Raw genomic sequence first — 27,017 nt, 5'->3', positions numbered from 1 at the left:
TAAGTGTGACGCGGCCACGGCGGTTCAATTCATCAAAAAAGTGATTTTCCGGTTTGGCTTTCCACACAGCATTATAACAGACAATGGTACCAATCTGTCAAAGGGTGCCATGAAGGAGTTCTGTCAATGTGAGCACATCCGGCTTGACGTGTCATCAGTGGTTCACCCCAGTCCAATGGTCAAGCGGAGAGGGCCAATCAAGAGATCTTGAGAGGCATCAAACCCTGGCTTATGGTTCCTTTGCAACGGACGCCGGGTTGTTGGGTTGAGGAGTTACCTTTAGTGTTATGGAGCATCAATACCACACCCAACAGATCGACAGGCTACACGCCGTTCTTCATGGTTTATGGAGCGGAAGCGGTTCTTCCTAGTGACATCCGTCATGACTCGCCTCGTGTAGCGGCATATGTTGAAGCGGATAAAGAGAAGGCACGACAGGAAGCTCTTGACCTGTTAGATGAGGAGCGTGACATGGCGGCAGCCCGTTCAGCAATTTATCAGCAAGATCTGCGTCGTTATCATAGCCGCCGGGTTAGAACCAGAACCTTTCAAGAAGGAGATTTGGTGCTTCGACTCATCCAGGATCAGACAGATATGCACAAGCTATCCCCCCCTTGGGAAGGACCTTTTGTGGTCAGCAAGGATCTGCACAATGGGTCGTACTACCTAATCGATGTTCGAGAGCACAAAGACTCACGTAAATCGGAGGAGGAGACCAACCGGCCGTGGAATATTGCTCATCTTCGGCCCTACTGTACTTGAGCTACAGGCTCTGCTTATGTACATATTATGACATTGTATATATTATGATCAATATAATAAACCAGAACCTCAGCTAAAGCGGGGTATCTATTGCAATAATATCAAGTTTCCTCTCTATGTGTTGAAAATCTTGAAGTTTTGCTAGCTTTACCTTCCTATCCTAGTTGATTCTTGTGCCCATAAATTGTTTTCTCACAAAATCCCTATGCATAGGAAGTGGGTTAGGCTTAAATGTGCTAGTCATATGCTTCATGATGCTCCCTTTATGTTTCAAGTCTTATCTTTTATGTGAGCATCATTAAAATCATCATGCCTAGCTTAGAAGGCATTCAAGAAAAGCGCTTGTTGGGAGACAACCCAATATTTATACCTACTGTTTTTGGTGTGTTCACATGATTATGCTACTGCATTAATCATGTTTTATAGGTTTTGTTTGAATAAAGTGCCAAGTAAAGCCTTTGGGATAGTGTGGTTGATAGTTGACTTGATTCTGTGCAAAAACAGAAACTTTTGCATCCAGTAACATAATTGTTAAAATTCACAGGAATGTGGAAAAACTCTGAAGTTTTTACAGAGGATTTATATACAAATTGTCTACGTTGTCCTATTTTTTCGGAATTTTTGGAGTAGCAGAAGTATGAGCTTAATTCATATCTTTACGTACCGTTCTGTTTTTTGATAGATTCTGTTTTCGATGCATAGTTTGCTTGTTTTCTAATTTCTATAGCTTATATTGCTTAATATAAATTGTAGAAATGATAGGTTATAGTAGGTATCATTGAGAAAAATTTTGAATCTTGTCTTGACAGTACCAAAGTGAATGATTTGTTTTATCATACTAACCCATCTCACGAAGTTTCGTTAAGTTTTGTGTGATTGAAGTTTTCAAGTTTTGGGTGAGATATCAATATGAGGAGAACAAGGAGTGGCAAGACACTAAGATTGGGGATGCCCAAGGCACCCCAAGGTAATATTCAAGGAAGATCCAAGCAACTAAGCTTGGGGATGCCCCGGGAGGCATCCCCTCTTTCGTCTCCAACATTATCGGTAACCTCACTTGGAGCTATATTTTTATTCGTCACATGACATGAGTTTTGCTTGGAGCGTCACTTTTTTTATTAGGATTTGCTTGCTATTATTTAGATTAATGTTTTGCATCTTTTAGTTTAATGAAAAAGGTCAAGTATGCCATTACCATGCTTATTTTTCAAGTCTATATCTTGCTGTTTGAAAACAAAAGGTTTGTTTTTATGTTTTGAATATTTGCGAATAGTCAGAACATGATAAAATCTTGAAAGTTTTTCACAATATGCTACAACAAATTTTATACAGTGTGGTGATTTTTAGAATTTTTGGAGTTAGGGAAGTATGACTAAAATTGCACTCTTTACATACTGTCCTGTTTAGACAGATTGATGTTATGGTTGGATTGTTTGCATATGCTTGCTTGTTTAATGATTCTATTTGAGGATAGGAGTATTAAATATGCACATGCATTTGGTATGCAATGTCAAATTATAATCTTAGTGATTTTCTGTAACATCCCAAATTTTCAATTTGGATGTTATACATAGGTCATCATATGCATATCATATTTTTATTTGCTTTTGGTTGTGATCCTAGAAATCTTAAGCAACTCAAGGACCCAAGGAGAGAGTTGGAGGTTTCACAAATTTTCATATTTGAATTTATTTTCAAATTTGAAGAAAAGATCAATTTGATTTTAATACTTTCTCTCCAATTGTTTCAAATAACAAAAATAAATGAGAGAAGATAAAATGACTTCTTCAACAGAAGAGAAATATTGGAGAAGAAAATTTAAAATCAAATTATTATTTTATTCATATTTTATTTGAATTAGAGAAAAATATGCATTTTTGAAAATTGCATTTTAGGCTAGAAAAATGTCCACCTTGTCCTAAATATTAGGTTTGGGCTAAATTTATTTAAAAAAAAATCTTCTGGCCCAGCCGCCAACCGCCATCGCCCCGACCCCGTGCCCGCGTCGGACTCCGGCAGGGAGTCCGAGCTCGCCCCGCCGCCGTCGCCCCGTGATGCAAGTCGGGACCCCCACTCTTTATATAGCCACCTCCCGCCGCCTCCTCCCCACCACCCGACGCCGCCGCCCGCTGCTGCCGCCGCTCGCCGCCGACGTCGCCTCGCTCGCCGAAGCCGCCGGAGCCACGCCGGATCTCGCCGTCGATTTTCTATGGTTAACCGGTAAAAACCGCTAGGTTTTCCTTTTTTTTCAGTTTAGATTAGATCCGTTTTTTTATTTTATTAGGTTAAATAGCGAACGTTCATCGGTTAGATCATTTTAACGAGCGATTTTCGTTCGCTAGTTCCTGTTAGCGAACGTTCGTTCGTTAGATTTTTCTTTTTCTGTTTATTTTTGGCCAGGGACCTATCCATGAATACTTTTATCACAGATTAGTCCCTAAACTTCAAACCCTCGCTACTTTTTGCTCGTTTGTCCAAATCCAGTGAAACCAATGCCAAAATCTTCGTCTTGTTTCCCTCTTTCCAGATAATCAACTTGAACATGGTTTTGACAAATTAAAATTTGGTTTCAAGCAGATTTGATTCGAACTTCTTTTGATCGTAGTTTGAGTTTCGTAGCTCCGATTCGATTGATTCTTTTTGCAAATCGAAGCTCTTCTCTTGAGTTTTCAGTTTGGATCTTTTCTTTTGAGTTTACCTTTGCATCTTATGCTTGAGTGCTTATGTATGCTATTGTTTGTTCACGATAGAGTTTCCGGAGTGCGAGGCTTGCTACTAGGAGTCACTAGGGTTTTTAGATCGTCAGCAAGGCAAGTAACACTTTGATCATATCCCTTTATTACCCAGTTTTTATGCATTAATTTTAATCCTCAAACACTGCATGGTTAGGACTTGATAACATGTGGGTATCGGGAAGTAGTTGATGAGGTAGAACCTATTGTCTTTTATTTCAAACCCTGGGTGTTACTATGTTATGCTTATACTGCTATGCTATGCTCGTAGACGTGAATTGGTTTGAGCGTATCCATGAAAGATGTGAGAGATTACTGTTAACTAAGGTTTAACTTAAGGTGGTTACTTTAATACACATCTGGGTGGATTGGTTGAGGCACCCTAGAGCACCCAGTGGTTGTCTGGGCACCTGGAGCAATCCAGCGTTGTCCTAGGATATCCCGGAGTACCCGTGTGATCATCCTATGGTTTGCCACCCAGGCTCAAAGGGATCATAAGATTATTCATGCTAGAAACTTCCGTGTGCAGCCACAAGCCACTATGGGCTCTCGCATAGTTGAGTAAGTTGTGGGAATCCTTTCCATGATGGGCTAGTAGATGTAGGGGATTGTAGGTGTACCGGCCTACCTATCGGTTAAGGGGACCTCTTCGAAAAGACTGTGTCTCGGTCATCCGTTTCTCAAACATCATGCAGTGCGAGAAATTCAATGGAGGAGATCGAGTCTTGTGGGGAAAAGTGAAGGAAATATGCCCTAGAGGCAATAATAAAGTTATTATTTATTTCCTTATTTCATGATAAATTTTTATTATTCATGCTAGAATTGTATTAACCGGAAACTTGATACATGTGTGAATACATAGACAAACATAGTGTCACTAGTATGCCTCTACTTGACTAGCTCGTTAATCAAAGATGGTTGAGTTTCCTAGCCATAGACATGAGTTGTCATTTGATTAACGGGATCACACCGTTAGGAGAATGATATGATTGACTTGACCCATTCAGTTAGCTTAGCACTTGACCGTTTAGTATGTTGCTATTGCTTTCTTCATGACTTATACATGTTCCTATGACTATGAGATTATGCAACTCCCGTTTATCGAAGGAACACTTTGTGTGCTACCAAATGTCACAACGTAACTGGGTGATTATAAAGGTGCTCTACAGGTGTCTCCGAAGGTACTTGTTGGGTTGGCGTATTTCGAGATTAGGATTTGTCACTCCGATTGTCGGAGAGGTATCTCTGGGCCCACTCGGTAATGCACATCACTTAAGCCTTGCAAGCATTGCAACTAATGAGTTAGTTGCGGATGATGTATTACAGAACGAGTAAAGAGACTTGCCGGTAACGAGATTGAACTAGGTATTGAGATACCGACGATCGAATCTCGGGCAAGTAACATACCGATGACAAAGGGAACAACGTATGTTGTTATGCGGTCTGACCGATAAAGATCTTCGTAGAATATGTGGGAGGCAATATGAGCATCCAGGTTCCGCTATTGGTTATTGACCGGAGACGTGTCTCGGTCATGTCTACATAGTTCTCGAACCCGTAGGGTCCGCACGCTTAAAGTTTCGATGACAGTTATATTATGAGTTTATATGTTTTGATGTACCGAAGGTTGTTCGGAGTCCCGGATTATATCACGGACATGACGAGGAGTCTCGAAATGGTCGAGACATGAAGATTGATATATTGGAAGCCTATGTTTGGATATCGGAAGTGTTCCGGGTGAAATCGGGATTTTACCGGAGTACCGGGAGGTTACCGGAACCCCCCGGGGCCTTAATGGGCCATAGTTGGCCTTAGTGGAAGAGAGGAGAGGCGGCCAGGGCAGGGCTGCGCGCCCCTCCCCCTAGTCCGAATAGGACAAGGAGAGGGGGGCGGCGCCCCCCCTTTCCTTCCTCTCTCCCTCCTCTTTCCCCCTCCACTCCTAGTCCAACAAGGAAAAAGGGAGGGAGTCCTACTCCCGGTGGGAGTAGGACTCCTCCTGGTGCGCCCCTCCTGGCCGGCCGCACCTCTCCCCCTTGCTCGTTTATATACGGGGGCAGGGGGGCACCCTAGAGACACAACAATTGATTTGATCTTTTAGCCGTGTGCGGTGCCCCCCTCCACCATAGTCCACCTCGATAATACTGTCGCGGTGCTTAGGCGAAGCCCTGCGTCGGTAGAACATCATCATCATCACCACACCGTCGTGCTGACGAAACTCTCCCTCAACACTCGGCTGGATTGGAGTTCGAGGGACGTCATCGGGCTGAACGTGTGCTGAACTCGGAGGTGACGTGCGTTCGGTACTTGATCGGTCGGATCATGAAGACGCACGACTACATCAACCGCGTTGTGCTAACGCTTCCGCTTTTGGTCTACGAGGGTACGTGGACAACACTCTCCCCTTCTTGTTGCTATGCATCACCATGATCTTGCGTGTGCATAGGAATTTTTTTGAAATTACTACGTTCCCCAACAAAAAGTGCGCAAACCTCTGCAGACTGTATAAACTAATCATGGTTAGCCGTGTCCCCCGGTTATGGACATCTTGAGTATCTGGTACTTGAATTATTGATTTAATCTCATCACTTTACTTAATTAATTGGTTGGGTTATAATTATTATTTTGGGATTGAGTTGGAGGAACCTTCTCAATAATTTTTCAACCAACTTGGTAGTTAAATAAAATATATTCCTTTGTTGTAGGGAAAAACTAGCTTTATGCAAATGATAACCATAGAGCCTCCACCAGCCATATATGCATGTAGTGATAGCTGTTATTTGTTCATTGCTCTATAGTGTTATCTTGCCAGCATATTCCATGTGCTGACCTACATAGGCTGCAACGTATTATGTTGCAGAGTTTTCAGACGAAGAGTAAGGTGCGCTAGGTCGTTGTCATGCACTCAGCTATGCCGTTGGAGTTGATGGACTCATTTATCTTCGAAGTTTCCTCTGTTATCTTATTTAGATGGCCTTCAACCATATTATTGTAATAAGTTCTCTCTTTGTGACACTCGATGTAATAAGTGTGTGATTGAACTCTGTTATAAATCCTGAAGTACTGTGTGTGTCAGCATTACCGATCTAGGGATGACACTTATGCACAGAGATTTGACCGTCTGTGGTCGGATCGCTACATTTTCTACAGTAGAGAATGATAAGTTTTTGCATTTGATTTATACTAACTTATCTCACGAGTTCTTGTTGAGTTTTGTGTGGATGAAGTTTTTAAGAATTAGGGAAACCATGATACAAAAGGAATTAAGGAGACACAAAAGCTCAAGCTTGGGGATGCCCAAGGCATCCCAAGTTAATATTTCAAGAAGTCTCAAGCATCTAAGCTTGGGGATGCCCCGGTTGGCATCCCACCTTTCTTTTTCAACAATGATCGGTCAGTTTTGGTTGAGCCTGAGTTTTTGCTTCTTCACATGATATGTGCTATCCTCGGAATGTCATTTTATTTTATTTTGCTTGTTGTTTGAATAAATTACTTAAGATTTGAAATTCTTTTATGAGAGAGAGTCCTCACATAGCAACATAATTATTTGACTACTCATTGATCTTCACTTATATCTTTTTGGAGTAGTTTGTCAGTTGCTCTAGTGCTTCACTTATATCTTTTTAGAGCACGACGGTGGTTTTATTTTGAAGAAATTGATGAACTATCATGCTTCACTTATATTATTTTGAGAGTCTTAAACAGCATGGTAATTTGCTTAGGTTATGAATTTAGTCCTAATATGATGGGCATCCAAGAGGGATATAATAAAAACTTTCATATTAAGTGCATTGAATACTATGAGAAGTTTGATTCCTTATGATTGTTTTGAGATATAAAGATGGTGATATTAGAGTCATGCTAGTGAGTAATTGTGGATTGTAGAAATACTTGTGTTAAAGTTTGTGATTCCCGTAGCATGCACGTATGGTGAACTGTTACGTAACGAAGTTGGAGCATAATTTATTTATTTATTGTCTTCCTTATGAGTGGTGGTCGGGGACGAGCGATGATCTTTTCCTACCAATCTACCCCCCTAGGAGCATCCGCGTAGTACTTTGTTTCAATGACTAATAGATTTGTGCAATAAGTATGTGAGTTCTTTATGACTAATGTTGAGTCCATGGATTATACGCACTCTCACCCTTCCACCATTGCTATCCTCTCTAGTACCACACAACTTTCGCCGCTACCATACACCCACCATATACCTTCCTCAAAACAACCACCATACCTACCTATTATGGCATTTCTATAGCCATTCCGAGATATATTGCCATGCAACTTCCACCGTTCCGTTTATTATGACACGCTTCATCATTGTCATACTGCTTTGCATGATCATGTAGTTGACATCGTATTTGTGGCAAAGCCACCATTCATATTTTTTATACATGTTGCTCTTGAGTCATTGCACATCCTGGTACACTGCCGGAGGCATTCATATAGAGTCATATTTTCTTCTGAGTATCGAGTTGTAATTCTTGAGTTGTAAGTAAATAAAAATGTGATGATCGTCATTATTAGAGCATTGTCCCATGTGAGGAAAGTATGATGGAGACTATGATTCCCCCACAAGTCATGATGATACTCCGGACAAAAAATAAAAAAATAAAGGAAAAAAGAGGCCAAAAAAGAGAGCCCAAACAAAAAAATGAATGAGAGAAAAAGAGAGAAGGGGTAATGCTACTATCCTTTTACCACACTTGTGCTTCAAAGTAGCACCATGATCTTCATGATAGAGGGTATCCTATGTTGTCACTTTCATATACTAGTGGGAATTTTTCATCATAGAACTTGGCTTGAATATTCCAATGATGGGCTTCCTCAAATTGCCCTAGGTCTTTGTGAGCAAGCAAGTTGGATGCACACCCACTTAGTTTCTTTTTGAGCTTTCATACACTTATAGCTCTAGTGCATCCATTGCATGGCAATCCCTACTCACTCACATTGATATATAGTAATGCGCATCTCCACAGCCCGTTGATATGCCTAGTTGATGTGAGACTATCTCCTTCTTTTTGTCTTCTCCACAACCACCATATTCTATTCCACCTATAGTGCCATGTCCATGGCTCACGCTCATGTATCGCGTGAAAGTTGAAAAGGTTTGAGAACATCAAAAGTACGAAACAATTGCTTGGCTTGTCATCGGGGTTGTGCATGATTTAAATACTTTGTGTGATGAAGATGGAGCATAGCCAGACTATATGATTCTGTAGGGATAGCTTTCTTTGGCCATGTTATTTTGAGAAGGCATGATTGCTTTGTTAGTATGCTTGAAGTATTATTATTCTTATTTCAATATTAAACTTTTGTTGAATAATATTCTTGCCACAATAAAGAAAATTACATGGATAAATATGTTAGGTAGCATTCCACATCAAAAATTCTGTTTTTATTATTTACCTACTCAAGGACGAGCAGGAATTAAGTTTGGGGATGCTTGATACGTCTCCAACGTATCTATAATTTTTGATTGTTCCATGCTATTATATTATCCATCTTGGATGTTTTATATGCATTTATATGCTATTTTATATTATTTTTGGGACTAACCTATTAACCTAGAGCCCGATGCCAGTTTCTGTTTTTTCATTATTTTTGAGTTTTGCAGAAAAGGAATATCAAACAGAGTCCAAACGAGTGTCGAGGGTGTCGTGCGACATATGCCAAAGGATGGCTTATCATGGAGGGGGCTAATAATACGTCGCCGGTGCCAGGAAACGGGATAAGGCGCAAACATGCACGCTGGCGAATCTTAACCAGGTTCGGGGCTCTCCTAGGAGATAACACCCCTACTCCTGCTCTGCGGGGTCTCCGCATGATCACTCAAGCAACAAAAAGTGGCTACAAGCTTGCTCCTTGAGCTGTTTCTCTAGAGGGGGAAGAAGAACGAGGCTAGCCCTAGCTTCCTCTCTCTATGTGTATGTGTGGGTGAACTAAAGTCTGAACCCTTTGCATGGGTGCCCTGGGGGGTTTATATAGGCCTACCCCCCAGGGGTACAAAGGTAATCTGGCCTGGTGTAGGACCCGGTTGTCAGTGTCTATGGTCGCCGGCTTCTCCGCCGGCTGCTGGGGCCGCCGCCTGGTGGGTCCCGCCGGCTGTCTCGTACTTAGCCGACAGGCCGCGCCCGCCGCTGGCGGGTCCTGCCGGCTGCTTAGTACTATGGCAATGCCGTTGATGATGTGTGCTTTGTCGGGGAGGCGTGGCTATAGTACCGCCGCCTCGCGGGCGATCACTGTAGCCACTCCCCATCTCTTCTGATTAATGGCGCATGAACTTTGAGGGAGGGAGAGGGCCGCCTGCTGGGAGTCGGCCTCCCCTTGCATCGACTGGTCCGAGCTTGCCGCCTTTTGGCTTCTCGCTGACAAGTAGGGCCCGCTGCGCGTGGGCCGTACCGACAGCCCGTAATGGGAGCATGGCCTTCTCTGCCATGGGTGATGTCACGGGCTGTGTGGCAACAGTGCCGAGCCGGGCGGGGGTTGTCTGCCCTGTACGCTGCACTGTAGCCACGCTCCGCCCTGGATTCGGGGGTGGCAGGTAGCACTGTAGCCATGCCCCGTCTCATCGTCATGATGTGGTGCAAACTTTGAGGGCGCTTGGGGCCACCTGCTAGGAGCCGGCCCACCTCGAGGCCGTCTTCTGGCAGCCGGCCGCTTGGACCAGCCGATTGCAAGAAGGCGGTGCTTTGGTCTTTGATTCTTGAGGGGCGCAGCCGGCCCCGATGTCTTGAAATACCATGGGAGGCTGATGAGGCTACCCGTGGTCATTTACTCCGATAGTAGTCCCCGAAGCTGGTGTGGCGCCGCAGCTGGAAAGGCGAGGAGCCTCGGCAGCTTCCTACTCAGCATGATCTGATGGCTTGCTTCATCCATCTTCCGAGGTGCCGACTGCTAGGAGTCGGACGCGACCAGGTAGGCCGCCTAGTGGTTTTTGAAATGTCATGGCGGGAGTTGGGTGGCGCGCCAGCCAGGCGCAAGGCTCCCCGCCAGCTATCTGCGCGCCACGTGGCACCAACCGGCCAGGCCGCCTGCTAGCCCACGCGCGCGATGGGACATCGCGGCAGGCCGGGGCCCACCACTACCGGGCCTCGGCACGAGCGCGGATCCGCTGCGGCCGAGGCAAACGGTTGGGATTCCGCAGCGCAATAACTTTGCACCGTTACCACGCGGTAAACGCGGGGTCGTGGGCACAGTTAATCCCAGGATCCCCACGCCCCGCCCCCTCGGCTTCGTAGCCAGGGGCTATAAGTAAGGGGGGGGGGGCAGGGGAACGGCACTAGCACGCGCGCCCTCCTCTCCCCTCACCATCTTCTTCCTCTTCTTCTTCTCCACTGCCGCCGCACTCCCGCGCCATGCCGAAGTGCTGCCGCGGCCCATCGTCACCGAGCCCATCGCTTCGCCGCAGTCTTGCGCCCTCGTCGCCGCGTCGCGCCTCCGTCGAGCTCAAGTTCCCATGGCGCGCGAGCGGGCCGGGGACTGGGATGGTTCAAACGTCCTTGAGGACCATATCACCTTCCTCCGCAACACGCGGCGGCTGCCCGGCGAGGGCTACGTCCGGGCGCGCGTTCTGCCCGCGAAGGAGATTTCGCCGGCGCCGTAGGAAGGTGAGCGCGTCATCTTTCGATCGCACTTCCTCCGGGGCTTCGGCCTGCCGGCGAGCGGCTTCCTTCGCTCTTTCCTCCAGTTTTACCACCTTCAGCCGCACCACCTCACATCGAACACGGTGGTGCTGCTGTCGGCCTTTGTCACGCTCTGCGAAGGCTACCTTGGCGTTCTCCCCACCCTCGAGCTCTGGGGAGAATTCTTCTACACCAAACTCGGCGTCTCCGCCAAGAACGAGGCAGCTCAGTGCGGCGCCTTCATCACGGTGCGGCGCCCGGGTGCTGGGAACCGCTTCCCGTCCATCAGCTTGACGCAGTCGGTCAAGCTGTGGCAAAAATCATATTTATACGTCAAGAACGTCAACCCGGCGATCGACTTCATCAACCTGCCGGCCTATGAAGACGGCCCGCCGGCTGAGCCCCGCACCAACTGGGCCTTCAAGCCGAGGACGCTGTCGGCCGCCTCCGCCGCCGCCGTCGCCTGGCTCAAGGTGATGACGGATTTGGAGGGCCTCAAAGCCTCCGATTTGCTGACCGCCTTCGTGGAGTGTCGGGTTCTCCCTCTTCAAGGCCAGCCTCATCTGATCAGCCGGATGAGTGGGCATCGAGACCCGTGTCGGATGAGCACCAGGGAGATGCCGGCCATGGAGGTAGCCCGCCTGGTGAACGAGATCGTGAACTGCAAACTCTCGGAATCAGAGTGGCAGTTCGGCAAGCGGTTGTATTCCCGTGTGTCGGCGTTCTGGGAACGGGGGTCCCCAGACTTGCCTGCCTGCGGCCCACGGCGTGGCTCCAGTAGCGGCTTGGTACGACCCATCTTCACAAGCAAACACTCTAGACCCTCGTGAGGGGCCAAGCCTCGCGATGCGGACGACACAAGACCTCCTCAGGGGTGGCCTCACTAGGCTAGCTCGCGAGGAGCGGAGAGATCAAGGCGAGGGGCACCTCATGAGGTTCCCATGACGTGAGCCGTGACGACCAAGGCCAGGCGGGCGCCAGCGGGCGCAGAGTACCCGCTGCCTCTTTGGTGCTAAAGGGGCAAGCGCAGGCGAGGAGTCCCGAGGCATCAGGCAAAGGTTTCCCAGCAGGACGGCAGGACGGAGGTCATTGCGGAGCCCACGACGGCATCACTGCTACCTCTTGAGCACTGCATTGGTTTTCCCTTGAAGAGGAAAGGGTGATGCAGTAAAGTAGCGTATGTATTTCCCTCAGTTTTTGAGAACCAAGGTATCAATCCAGTAGGAGACCACGCTCGAGTCCCACGCACCTACACAAAAAAATAAGAACCTTGCAACCAACACGATAAAGGGGTTGTCAATCCCTTCACGGTCACTTACGAGAGTGAGATCTGATAGAGATGATAAGATAATATTTTTGGTATTTTTATGGTAAAGAGTAAAAGTAAAGAAAGCAAAATAAACGGCGATAGAAATAGCTAGTTGACGGGAGATTAATATGATGGAAAATAGACCCGGGGGCCATAGATTTCACTAGTGGCTTCTCTCAAGATAGCATAAGTATTACGGTGGGTAAACGAATTACTGTCGAGCAATTGATAGAATTGAGCATAGTTATGAGAATATCTAGGTATGATCATGTATATAGGCATCACGTCCGTGACAAGTAGACCGACTCCTGCCTGCATCTACTACTATTACTCCACACATCGACCGCTATCCAACATGCATCTAGAGTATTAAGTTCATAAGAACAGAGTAACACTTTAAGCAAGATGACATGATGTAGAGGGATAAACTCATGCAATATGATATAAACCCCATCTTTTTATCCTCGATGGCAACAATACAATACATGTCGTTTCCCCTCCTGTCACTGGGATCGAGCACCGCAAGATTGAACCCAAAGCTAAGCACTTCTCCCATTGCAAGAAAGATCAATCTAGTAGGCCAAACCAAACTGATATTTCGAAGAGACTTGCAAAGATAACCAATCATACATAAAAGAATTCAGAGGAGATTCAAATATTGTTCATAGATAATCTTGATCATAAACCCACAATTCATCAGATCTCGACAAACACACCACAACAAGAAGAGTTACATCAAATAGATCTCCAAGAGAATCGAGGAGAACTTTGTATTGAGATCCAAAGAGAGAGAAGAAGCCATCTAGCTAATAACTATGGACCCGAAGGTCTGAGGTAAACTACTCACACATCATCGGAGAGGCTATGGTGTTGATGTAGAAGCCCTCCGTGATCGATGCCCCCTCCGGCGGAGCGCCGGAAAAGGCCCCAAGATGGGATCTCACGGGTACAGAAGGTTGCGGCGGTGGAAATAGGGTTTTGGCTCCTCTGCTGATGGTTTGGGGGTACGTAGGTATATATCGGAGGAAGAAGTAGGTCGGTGGAGCTACGAGGGGACCATGAGGGTGGAGGGCGCGCCCGGGGGGTAGGCGTGCCCCTGCCTCTTGACCTCCTTGTTGATTGCTTGACGTCCACTCGAAGTCCTCTGGATCACGTTTGTTCCAAAAATCACGTTCCCGAAGGTTTCATTCCGTTTGGACTCCGGTTGATATTCCTTTCCTTCGAAACACTGAAATAGGCAAAAAAACAGCAATTTGGGCTGGGCCTCCGGTTAATAGGTGAAAGGATCGAGAATAGGTGTCTAGAGGGGGGGGGGTGAATAGACTCTAAGAAGAAAAGCAGCAGTTTTTAATTTGCTTAAGTTGATGTGGAGTTTTGGCACAAGTTTAACCATTCACATACATATCAAGCAAGCATGACAAGAGTATATGAGCAGCGGAAAGTAAAGCATGCAAGTTGCAAGAATGTAAAGGGATGGGATTGGAGTGTGCAAACGCAATTTGGAGACACAGAGATTTTTTATCCGTGGTTTCGATAGGTGGTGCTATCGTACATCCACGTTGATGGAGACTTCAACCCACGAAGGGTAATGGTTGCGCGAGTCCACGGAGGGCTCCACCCACGAAGGGTCCACGAAGAAGCAACCTTGTCTATCCCACCATGGCCGTCGCCCACGAAGGACTTGCCTCACTCGGGTAGATCTTCACGAAGTAGGTGATCTCCTTGCCCTTACAAACTCCTTGGTTCAACTCCACAATCTTGACGGAGGCTCCCAAGTGACACCTAGCCAATCTAGGAGACACCACTCTCCAAGAGGTAACAAATGGTGTGTTGATGATGAACTCCTTGCTCTTGTGATTCAAATGATAGTCTCCCCAACACTCAACTCTCTCTCATAGGATTGGATTTGGTGGAAAGATGATTTGAGTGGAAAGCAACTTGGGGAAGGCTAGAGATCAAGATTTATGTGGTTGGAATGGAATATCTTGACCTCAACACAAGTGTAGGTGGTTCTCTCTCAGAAAATGTATGTTGGAAGTGTAGGCATGTTCTGATGGCTCTCTCCACGAATGAAGAGTGGGTGGAGGGGTATATATAGCCTCCACACAAAATCTAACCGTTACACACAATTTACCAAACTTGGTGGGACCGAATCGTGAAACTCGGTCAGACCGATTTAGTTCATAATGTGACCATTAGGCATTTCGGTGGGACTGATATGATCAACTCGCTAGGACCGATGTGCTAGGGTTAGGGTAAAGCCTGAACTCGGTTTGACCGATTACACAAACTCAGTGGGACCGATTTGGGTAATAAGAGAAACAGAGAGTTGGCCAAGCAAACTCGGCGGGACCGATTGCATATCTCGGTGGGACCGAAATTATTGCAATAGGCAACAGAGAGTTTGCAAGCCCATCTCGGTGAGACCGAGATCCCATCGGTGAGACCGAACCGATTAGGGTTCCTGGCAGTGGCTATGTCAACTGAACTCAGTGGCGCCGGATAGAAAGTTTCGGTGGGGCCGAGTTTGACTTTTGGTTTGGGACATATGTGGATGTGAGAAACTGGTTGAAGGGCTTTGGAGCATATCACTAAGCACTTTGAGCAAGCAAGCCATTAAGCAACACCTCATCCCCTCTTAATAGTATTGGCTTTCCTATGGACTCAGTGTGATCTTGGACCATTAATATAGAAAATTTAGAGTCTTGAGCTTTGAGCTTGAGCCAATCCTTTGTCCTCAGCATCTTGAAGGGGTTCCACATCCTCTAGTCCATGCCACTCCATTTTTGAACTTATCTGAAACATACTAGGTAGAAGCATTAGTCCAACAAGAGATATGTTGACATTAATTACCAAAATCACCCAGGGAGCACTTGTGCTTTCAATATCCCCCTTTTTGGTAATTGATGACAACATACATCAAAGCTTTATATAAAGATATAGAGAATAACAACTAAAGCTTTGGAAAGACATGTAACATGCATAGGCTCCCCCTACATGTATGCAAACATGTAAATATGGAATATAGGAGCATGTGAATGCATAAGCATGACAGAGTAAGCAATGTGTTACATGTATCTTGGCTATATGAATCAGAGCAAATGATGTGAATATGGGAAATGTACCTTCATGCTCATGAGTCCTTCTTGCAAACAATATGTACAACAGCAAGAAATCCTCATACACATGACTGTGATGCATATACTTACCTTGTGGTCTTGAGTTGGCTTAGGAAGGAATGAACCTGAGTAAACAAGGTTAGATAACACAGATGCACCTACTAGTCAGAGCAAACAACAGAAACCACAAGAGTACCAAGACTGGGATGACATGTAGAGAGTGAGTACTGAGTACTCTATTGGATATGGACATGTCCCCAAAGGTAAAGATGTGCAATGAATTCAAGAATTTCCTTCCCTTAGATGTCTTGCTCCCCCTGAATCTAGCATGGGATACTGGGAGAAGATAGGGAACAGAAAATCAGAGCAAAGACAAGAAACAGAGCTAATGCAAACAATCAAATATGAACATGTCTTTCCCCTCTTAAAGACATGTGACTTCTATCCTCTTGAACACCAAGCATCTGGGGTTTCTACACTCTCCCCCTGAGCATTCTCTCCCTTTATAAAAATGATTGAGCTTTGATGTGATCTCTCTCTCCCCCTTTGACATCAATTTCCAAGAAGGGTTCTTCTGGATTTTTGTTTCAAATGGGTTTGGTCCTTGAGTCACAAAGCAAAGCAGCAAGTCGAATATGATGCTGGTAGAGGACAAGAATCATTGACTGAAGCTGGAGTAAAAAGAATGCAGGAACAAGTGGCAAGCTGTCTTTTCTGTAGTGAAATCGGTAGCACCGAGTTGTGTGCTTCGGTGGCACCGAAAGAATTCGGTTGGACCGAAGAAAACAAACCGGTGTGACCGAGTTCATCACAGTGAAAACACTTGTCACCTCAGCTCACTAGGCAATTAAGATCTCACAAGGATTTGCAAGGAATTAACTAAAAGATTTGCAAATCTTTAGAGAGATCACATCAAAGCTCAAAATGGGGTTACCATTTTTCGTTTAAGCATCTTGATGTATTCACATCTTGTTGAGTTGCTTTGACCCATGACTTGGAGTAAAGCTTCTCTAAGATGGAATAACATACCTTGGGTTGTGGTGTTGATCTTGATCATGTAGTTGAACTTGTGTGGGTTGCTCAAGGTTGATGTAGCTTATCAAGAATTGGGAGCACCACTTGGAATTTGAGTTCATCTTCCTACATGGGTTAGTCTTGCAAGGAAGAGCACTTGTGTATCCAAAATGACAATCATAAAATTTAGTATAGAATTTGTCAAAGGATATGTTTGAAGGGTTTCGTGCTTCCTTGTCTTCAACCACCATTGTGTAGAGACTTCGTGATGTAGAAATTGCTCAAGATGTGAGTGAGTTGCAATCTCATAGATTTAGATTCATCCAAGTACCTACAAGGGTTAGATAGCATGCAAGGGTGCAAATATATCCAAGACATATAAATAGCATCATGAAAGAAATATCAAGGATTAGTCAAAGGCTCATGCCTTGCATGTATCCAAATGGAGTTCCTACTCCAAGTTTGAAGCATCAATGATGTTCAATTCTCCTCTCAAACGACAAAAGACTTTCTCATCAAGCGGTTTGGTGAATATATCCGCCAATTGCTTATCGGTGCGAACATGCTTAAGATCAACGTCCCCTTCGGCAACGTGATCTCGAATGAAATGATGACGAACTTCAATATGCTTAGTTCGAGAATGTTGCACGGGATTGTGAGTAATCTTGATAGCACTTTCATTGTCACAAAGCAATGGAACATGTTTCACATATATCCCATAATCTTTAAGAGTTTGGGTCATCCAAAGTAATTGAGCACAACATGAACCAGCAGCAATGTATTCCGCTTCGGCGGTGGATAAGGATACCGAGAGAACAATAGTTTCTATAAAACAAACCATCGCCGTGCTCTAAAATATATAAGTGAAGTACTAGAGCAAAAACTATATAGCTCAAAAGATATAAGTGAAGCACATAGAGTATTCTAATAAATTCCGAATCATGTGTGTCTCTCTCAAAAGGTGTGTACAGTTGGGATGATTATGGTAAACTAAAAGCAAAGACTCAAATTATAGAAGACGCTCCAAGCAAAACACATATCATGTGGTGAATAAAAATATAACTCCAAGTAAAGTTACCGATGGACGAAGACGAAAGAGGGGATGCCTTCCGGGGCATCCCCAAGCTTTGGCTTTTTGGTGTCCTTGGATTTAACTTGGGGTGCCTCGGCATCCCCAAGCTTAGGCTCTTGCCAATCCTTGTTCCATAATCCATCAAATCCTTACCCAAAACTTGGAAACTTCACAACACAAAACTTAACGGAAAATCTCGTGAGCTCCGTTAGCGAAAGAAAACAAAACACCACTTCAAGGTACTGTATTAAACTCATTATTTATTTATATTGGTGTTAAACCTACTGTGTTCCAACTTCCCTATGGTTTATAAACTCTTTTACTAGCCATATATTCATCAAAATAAGCAAACAACACACAAAAAACAGAATCTGTCAAAAAACAGAATAGTCTGTAGTAATCTGTAACTAACGCAAACTTCTGGAACTCCAAAAATTCCACCAAAATAGGAAGACCTAGATAATTTGTTTATTGATCTGCTTCAATTTGAATTAGTATTTTACCACGTTCTGGTGATTTTTAACAATTGTTTTCGTGAACAGAAAGTTTCTGGAATTTTCAGCAAGATCAAATAACTATCATCCAAGAAGATCCTATAGGTTTCACTTGGCACAAACACTAATTAAAACATAAAAACACATCTAACCAGAAGCTAGATCAAAGATTTATTCCTAAACAGAAGTAAAAAGCAAAAAACTAAAATAAAATTGGGTTGCCTCCCAACAAGCGCTATCGTTTAACGCCCCTAGCTAGGCATAAAAGCAATGATATATCTAGGTATTGCCATCTTTGGGAGGCAATCCATAAGTGGCTCATAATAGATTCATAAGGTAATTTTATTTTCTTTCTAAGAAAGTGTTCCATGCCTTTCCTTAACGGAAATTGGAATCTAATATTTCCTTCCCTCATATCAATAATTGCACCAATCGTTCTAAGGAAAGGTCTACCAAGAATAATAGGACATGAAGGATTGTGTTCGCACACGAACATGTCACCGTGTACCTCCAACGCCGAGGGTGATGCACTGCAGCTCACGTCGAAGGAGACCCGTCCGGAAGCACGGTACGCAAGCAATCCGGCGGGTGCTTTTCAGGACCGAAACCCCACACGCCCGGGAGGGACCCCGTCTGGACGCGCGGCGGCTATGGGCTGCCCTAGGTCGGTTCGCCCGCCCCTAGAGCCTCGAGGATCGCTGCCCTTCAATATGAAGAATGGACGAAGAACGAGAGAGAGAGAACAAGGGAGAGATGTAAAACTAGGGTAAAAATAGATTGATTGTTCGATTGTGTGTTGTTATTCAATCGGCCGCCACCTCTTACATATATATGAGGTGGCTGGACTTTCCGTACAAGAAAAGGACTCAAATCCCGTCCAAAACATCAAAAGATAACCTAACTCGGACCACGAGGGCCAGAACTTCCGGTCAGCCCGGAACTTCCGGGCTAAAATTACATCAAGTAGCCCTCTTGCACAGCTCCTGCAAGTCGCATATGGCTTCGGATCGTGATGGTCCCAAAAGCAAAGTTGTAGATCTTGCAATGGAGAAAAATTCCTTAGTTGATTACTTTTTCATCCGAGGTCATCTTGATGTCAAAATCGGCCCCACAAATCTGCAAATAATGTTAAAATTCCAGTTTTCGGGGCGCACCGCGTGCAAAGTTTCTGTTTAGCGCGGAACCTCACCGGAAGTTTTGCCCGGAACTTCCGGGGCAGACTTATGCAGCACATAGTTTTGGCTCTAACTTTTGCATACGAACTTCGATTTAGACGTTCTTTATATCAAAATCGATCGTTTCGACGAGACGAAGACAATCCGTGTAGAAACGTTTCCCATATGAGGCCATATTAGGGGCGTAATCAGCCGAATAGTGTTCTGAATACAAAATCTGAGTACTTCGAACACAACATCGGCCTTAGGGATGAGACTGGATGACTATGGCCCAAATATCAAAGTTTTTCCTTTTGACGATACAGAACTTTCTCACTTTGAGCACTTCTCCATTTGAGGCCATCTTAATTAAGTTCTTGCTCGTGCCAAAATCTGGTGTCAACACATGCCCCCCTATTTTTCGGCAAACTTGTGCGCCGAAAAATAACTTGCACGATGCTTTTCCTAAGGACGATGTCAACACTCCAGCGGACATTTTATGTGCTTAGGGCAATAATTTCTATATCGGCCATGTTTACGCTTAGGGCGATAATTCTATACCGGCCACTGATTTTAACTTCTTGTTTACATCATACCCTGGAACCGATTACCACCAATCGGCTTTAAAGAGATGGGAATGAACCCGTTCCTCGTAGCATTAAGGAAATCAAACTCCAAGAGGTCGCGCCCTGTTAAGCAAGTAACTCCGGATGATTCCAATCCACCGATGCATCGGCCAAAGCAACACAAGCCGAATTATCCGCGTGAATGACTTCTACCTCATCATCGACCCATTGTATTAAGAATTGATGCATGGTAGATGGCACACATTGGTTAGCATGAACCCAATCGCGGCCTAATATAACATTATAGTTACCTTGCACCTCGGTGATGAAGAATGTGGTGGCCAAAGTTTTGCTTCCCACGGTGAGTTCCATGCACATCACACCTTTGGCCTCTGTCTTTTCTTTACCCTCAAATCCATTAAGTACCATATTGGTCTTCATCAATGCATCATCATCTAACCCCAACTTCTTGAAGACCGAGTAGGGCATAAGATTTACCACAGCACCACCATCAACGAGCATCCTAGCAACCGGCGATCCGTTAATATGACCTTTGAGGTACAATGGCTTCAAGTGTTTCACCGGTTCTTTTGGCTTCTCGAAGATAGCGTTCTTTGGACCAAAATCCAGTTGAGCCACCTCCCCTTCTTCACCTATAGCACGAAACTCGGCAGGTAAGTAATACACCATATTAATATCCAGACCTTCCCGAACCGGCGTAGAGTCGTAATCCACCATCTCATCTTCATCCCCCAATGTGTATATTGGGCTTAAAGTTTCCTCAATCGAAGGGGATTTTTCAGGTGGTGTGGACGATGTAATAGGGGTCGCATCATCCTCTTTGGTGGTGAAGGTGTTGCTGCAGCTAATGTAGAAGCATCTGTGTTTTGTTTTTGTTTAGGCCTCCACACTTGTTTTGTGAGTGCCATGGGCCGAATTTCACTTAACAATTCGTCCCTTTGCCTCTCCTCTTTGTGCTCTACCTTCTCGTGGTTCCTCATGCGTTGTAATCTTCCTTTTCATGGTCTTGGTTAAACCGGGAGGACACCACTTAGGTTGAGTATATTTGGGATCCCTTGGTTTGGCCTTGCTTGTGCTTGCCTCATGATCACTAACCATGGAACCCTGCTGAACAATAACAATATCACCATTAGAAGTAGCCAGATTACCAACAACCGGCTTTTCGATCTCCTTTTGCTTGTCGCATTCTGCAATTTCCGCATTACGTGACTTAACACGCCACACTTTTTTGTTGGCCTTACTTGGAGAAATTTTTGTTGGCCGATTAGCACCATAGCTCAAACGGCCTTGTGTGGGATAATAAAGCCTCTCGCGAGCAGGCCTTCTAGGTGCTGCCCACCCCATATGAAAGCATAAGGAGCCATTGGGGCTGCCCCCATCCTCCACTGAAGCCTCTCATGTAATATGGCGCATAGGAGGGTTGTGACATCCATGGTGTCGGTGCCCATGACCCATATGGCCTTGCATAGCGTCGAAACTCTTGCTCCGGAGGCAATCTTGAACGCTTTGAATGTGATGGCCGATTAGAGCTAGAACCGGCGGCTTGACTTGCATATTTGGATAGCAACATATCAAAAGTTGGCCTGATTCGCTTGCGCTTAGCTTCACTCTTTCCCCACTTGCCAACTTCTGAATTCTTGGGCTTGATAAATTTAACATGAGTATCTTCTTGTACTTGTGGTTGCCCCCCGAGTGCAGGATTTTTTATGGTGATCTTCAATACTTCCTTGCCATCAGGTTGCTTATCAAGCACAACCTCTCGTCCCAAGACTTTGTCGCCCTCCTTGCCTTTCCTGGGTTCACCAATAAGAACATTATCTTTATTAGCAGATTCGGCTATGCTAGGCCGAATCAACATTTTCTTTCCCTCCAAGTCCATGGTGTTTATCGGGAAGGGATGTTTATCAACTTGCATCTCAGCAAAATTCAATCGTCCATCATTAATGGCCGATTGTATTTGTCGTCTGAAAACATTGCAATCGTTAGTAGCATGAGAAAATGAATTATGGTACTTGCAATAAGCACGCCGTTTCAGCTCCTCAAACGGCGGTATGGTGTGTGATATTCTAATCATCTTATCTTGCAAGAGAGCATCAAATATTTTATCACACTTAGATATATCAAAAGTAAACTTCATCTCCTCATCACGATTCTTGCGAATCGGCTTAAGAGCATTGCACATATAAGGTTTGGCCTTTGAGGACCAAACAAATTCAGTAGTATAGACATCAACCTCATCGTCCGAATTATCATCATTGTGTTCAACCATATGCATTCTAGGACGATCGGTTGTAGACCTATGGACCTCTTTACTTCGACTCTCTTGGGCCAATGCTTTTTGTAAGACTTGATTAATGCTAAAAACCTCATAACTTTCTAGCTTCTCTTTAATGTGAGTTTTCAAACCATTAAGAACAAGATCCACCAAGTCTCTCTCAGTTATCACTAGGCTATAACACCGGTTTTTATATCTCTAAATCTCTTGACATAATCGGTGACCGATTCATCATGTTTTTGCCTAACCGATGTAAGATGTGACAACTTCAGCTCATTATCACCACTATAAAAGTGATCATGAAACTTTTGCTCTAATTGCGACCATAAGAGAATTGAACCATGTGGTAAAGTAGCAAACCATGAAAATGCAGTGCCAGCTAAAGACAAGGGAAATAAACGCACTTTCAACTCTTCTATGGAACCTGCTTCACCCAACTGTGCTAGATACTGACTCACATGCTCCCAAGTCGTTTTCGTACCCTCACCACTAAATTTAACAAAATCAGGAACCTTATAACCTTGAGGGTAAGAAATTGCATCAAAGTGTTCAGGATAAGGCTTTTGGTACACACGACTCTTTACTTTCGGCTCGTTTCCGAAAGTTTCTAGAAATATCTTATGCAAATCCTCCCTTAATTTAGCTAAAATTGGATCCGAGGTAGATGAAGATATTTGTGGCAATGACATAGGAGCAACCTGAGTACTAGCTATTGGTGCAACTTGTGGGATGGGCGCCGAACCATAATTCGGCGGAAGATTAAACATGCTTGCGCCTATGGGTGGTGTGACAAAGTGATTCAGCGTTGACGCCGAATTGGGCACACTCATAATAGGATTAGGGTATGTAGGTGCAGCCACAAGCTGGTTGGTTTGAGTAGGGTAAAAATTCAACGGCATATTATATTGTTGTTGCATAGGTGGTGCTGATGAAATAGGTAAAATTGGACTAGGGTTTTTGGATATACCAACAGTACCACTAGATGATGGAGGCATATTTTTCTGAGCATTAGCACTAGCCACAAAAGAATTGTATGCCATCACATTACCCTTACTAACAAGACTTTCAATCACAGCCACTTGCTCTGGAGAAAAAACTTTACTCACAGTGATTACATCTTGTTCGTCGATGAGAGGAGGAAAATTGATGTTTCCAACCGGAGTGATGTTGCCTTGACGGTCCTTCTTGAAACTTGAAAGAAACGCTTCCAAATCCTCCTCCTCGCGCTTCTTCTTGAGCGCCTCAAAAGCCTCTTCACGCTGCTTCTTACGTGCTTCGTAGGCTTGACGATGTTCATCCGATAGTTCATCAAGACCGGGCTTAATGATGTTATCGGCGTCAACTTCTGAGGGCTTGGGGAGATTAGACATGGTTGATGATGATTCTTGATCTTTCTTCCCCAGCGGAGTCGCCAAAAAGTGTGTTCGCACACGAACACGTCACCGTGTACCTCCAACGCCGAGGGTGATGCACCGCAGTTCACGTCGAAGGAGACCCGCCCGGAAGCGCGGTACGCAAGCAATCCGGCGGGTGCTTTTCAGGATGCGAAACCCCACGCGCCCGGGAGGGACCCCGTCTGGACGCGTGGCGGCTATGGGCCGTCCTAGGTCGGTTCGCCCGCCCCTAGAGCCTCGAGGATTGCTGCCCTTCAATATGAAGAATGGAAGAAGAACGAGAGAGAAAGAACAAGGGAGAGATGTAAAACTAGGGTAAAAAGTAGATTGATTGTTCGATTGTGTGTTGTTATTCAATCGGCCGTCACCTCTTACATATATATGAGGCGGCTGGACTTTCCGTACAAGAAAAGGACTCAAATCCCGTCCAAAACATTAAAAGATAACCTAACTCGGACCACGAGGGCCAGAACTTCCGGTCAGCCCGGAACTTCCGGGCTAAAATTACATGAAGTAGCCCTCTTGCACAGCTCCTGCAGGTCGCATATGGCTTCGGATCGTGATGGTCCCAAAAGCAAAGTTGTAGATCTTGCAATGGAGACAAATTCCTTAGTTGATCACTTTTTCATCCGAGGTCATATTGATGTTGAAATCGGCCCCGCAAATCTGCAAATAATGTTAAAATTCCAGTTTTCGAGACGCACCGCGTGTAAAGTTTCTGTTTAGCCCGGAACTTCCCCGGAAGTTTTGCCCGGAACTTCCGTGCCAGACTTATGCAACACATAGTTTTGGCTCTAACTTTTGCATACGAACTCTGATTTAGACATTCTTTATCTCAAAATCGAACGTTTCGACGAGACGAAGACAATCCGTGTAGAAACGTTTCCCATATGAGGCCATGTTGGGGGAGTAATCAGCCGAATAGTGTTCTGAATACAAAATCTGAGTACTTCGAACACAACTTCGGCCTTAAAGATGAGACCGAATGACTATGGCCCAAATATCAAAGTTTTTCCTTTTGACGATACGGAACTTTCTCACTTTGAGCACTTCTCCATTTGAGGCCATCTTAATTAAGTTCTTGGCCGTGCCAAAATCTGGTGTCAACAGATTGCAGTCTATATCAAGAACAATAAAATCTACGGGCGCATAGTTCCTATTTGCAATAATAAGAACATCATTAATTCTTTCCATAGGTTTCTTAATGGTGGAATCCGCAAGGTGCAAGTTTAGAGAACAATCATCAAATTCACGAAAACCTAACAAATCACATAAAGTTTTTAGAATCGTGGAAACACTAGCACCCAAATCACACAAAGCATAGCATTCATGATCTTTAATTTTAATTTTAATTGTAGGTTCCCATTCATCATAAAGTTTTCTAGGGATAGAAACTTCCAACTCAAATTTTTCTTCATAAGATTGCATCAAAACATCAACGATATGTTTAGTAAAGGCTTTATTTTGACTATAAGCATGAGGAGAATTTAGCACGGATTGCAACAAGGAAAGACAATCTATCAAAGAGCAATTATCATAATTAAATTCCTTGAAATCCAAGATAGTGGGTTCATTGATATCTAAAGTTTTGACCTCTTCAATCCCACTTTTACCCAATTTTGCATCAAGATCTAAAAACTCCGAATTTTTGGGACGCCTTCTAACTAAAGTTGACCCATCTCCAGTCCCATCATTATCAATATTCATATTGCAAAACAAAGATTTAATAGGGGACACATCAATAACTTTTAGATCTTCATCTTTATTCTCATAAAAATTAGAAGAACACGCTTTTACAAAGCAATCTTTCTTAGCACGCATACTAGCGGTTATTTCTTTGCACTCATCAATGGAAATTCTCATGGCTTTGAGAGACTCATTGATATCATGCTTAGGTTGGATAGATCTAAGTTTCAAAGAATCAACATCAAGGGAAATTCTATCCACGCTCCTAGCCAACTCATCAATCTTAGGCAATTTTTTTTCAAGCAAGGCATTGAAATTCTTTTGCGCAATCATAAATTCTTTAACACTAGTCTCAAAATCAGAGGGCACCTTATTAAAATTTCCATAAGAATTGCTGTAGGAATTACCATAATTATTAGAGGAATTACTAGGGAACGACCTAGGATTAAAGTTTCCTCTATACGCGTTGTTACCAAAATTATTCCTACCAACAAAATTCACATCCATAGATTCATTATTATTCTCAATCAAGGTAGACAAAGGCATATCATTAGGATCAGAAGGAACACTCTTATTAGCAAACAATTTCATAAGTTCATCCATCTTTCCACTCAAAACATTAATTTCTTCTATCGCATGCACTTTTTTACTAGTAGATCTTTCGGTATGGCATTGAGAATAATTAACCATAATATTATGTAGGAGTTTAGTAGCTTCTCCTAAGGTGATTTCCATAAAAGTGCCTCCCACGGCCGAATCTAAAAGATTTCTAGAAGCGAAATTCAATCCGGCATAATTTTTTTGTATAATCATCCACAAATTCAAACCATGAGTAGGGCAATTACGTATCATTAATTTCATCCTCTCCCAAACTTGTGCAAAATGTTCATGATCAAGTTGCTTAAAATTCATAATATCATTTCTAAGAGAGATGATCTTAGCGGGAGGAAAATACTTAGAGATAAAAGCATCTTTGCATTTATTCCATGAATCAATACTATTTTTAGGCAAAGACAAAAACCAAGTTTTAGCACAATCTCTAAGTGAAAAAGGAAATAGCTTCAATTTAACAATATCACTGTCCACATCTTTCTTCTTTTGCATATCACACAAATCAACAAAGCTATTTAGATGGGTAGCGACATCTTCACTAGGAAGACTGGCGAATTGATCTTTCATGACAAGATTCAGCAAGGCAGCATTAATTTCACAAGATTCAGCATCGGTAAGAGGAGCAATCGGAGTGCTAAGAATATCATTGTTGTTGGTATTGGTCAAGTCACACAATTTAGTATTGTCTTGAGCCATCGTGACAAGCAAGAAATCCAACACATAAGCAAACAAGAGGCAAGCGAAAAAGAGGCAAACGGAAAAAGAGGGCGAATAAAACGGCAAGGGTGAAGTGGGGGAGAGGAAAACGAGAGGCAAATGGCAAATAATGTAATGCGAGCGATAAGAGTTTGTGATGGGTACTTGGTATGTCTTGACTTGTGCGTATACTCCCTGGCAACGGCGCCAGAAATGGCTCGTTGTCGGGAGTCAAATCTTGACTTGACTTTGTGTAGGCCTCCCCGGCAACGGCGCCAGAAATCCTTCTTGCTACCTCTTGAGCACTGCGTTGGTTTTCCCGTGAAGAGTAAAGGGTGATGCAGTAAAGTAGCGTAAGTATTTCCCTCAGTTTTTGAGAACCAAGGTATCAATCCAGTAGGAGACCACGCTCGAGTCCCACGAACCTACACAAACAAATAAGAACCTCGCAACCAACGCGATAAAGGGGTTGTCAATCCCTTCACGGCC

The sequence above is a fragment of the Triticum aestivum genome, chromosome 1D (assembly GCF_018294505.1).
Source record: "Triticum aestivum cultivar Chinese Spring chromosome 1D, IWGSC CS RefSeq v2.1, whole genome shotgun sequence".
Classification (NCBI taxonomy): domain Eukaryota; kingdom Viridiplantae; phylum Streptophyta; class Magnoliopsida; order Poales; family Poaceae; genus Triticum; species Triticum aestivum.
Note: the sequence above shows the minus strand (reverse complement) of the source record.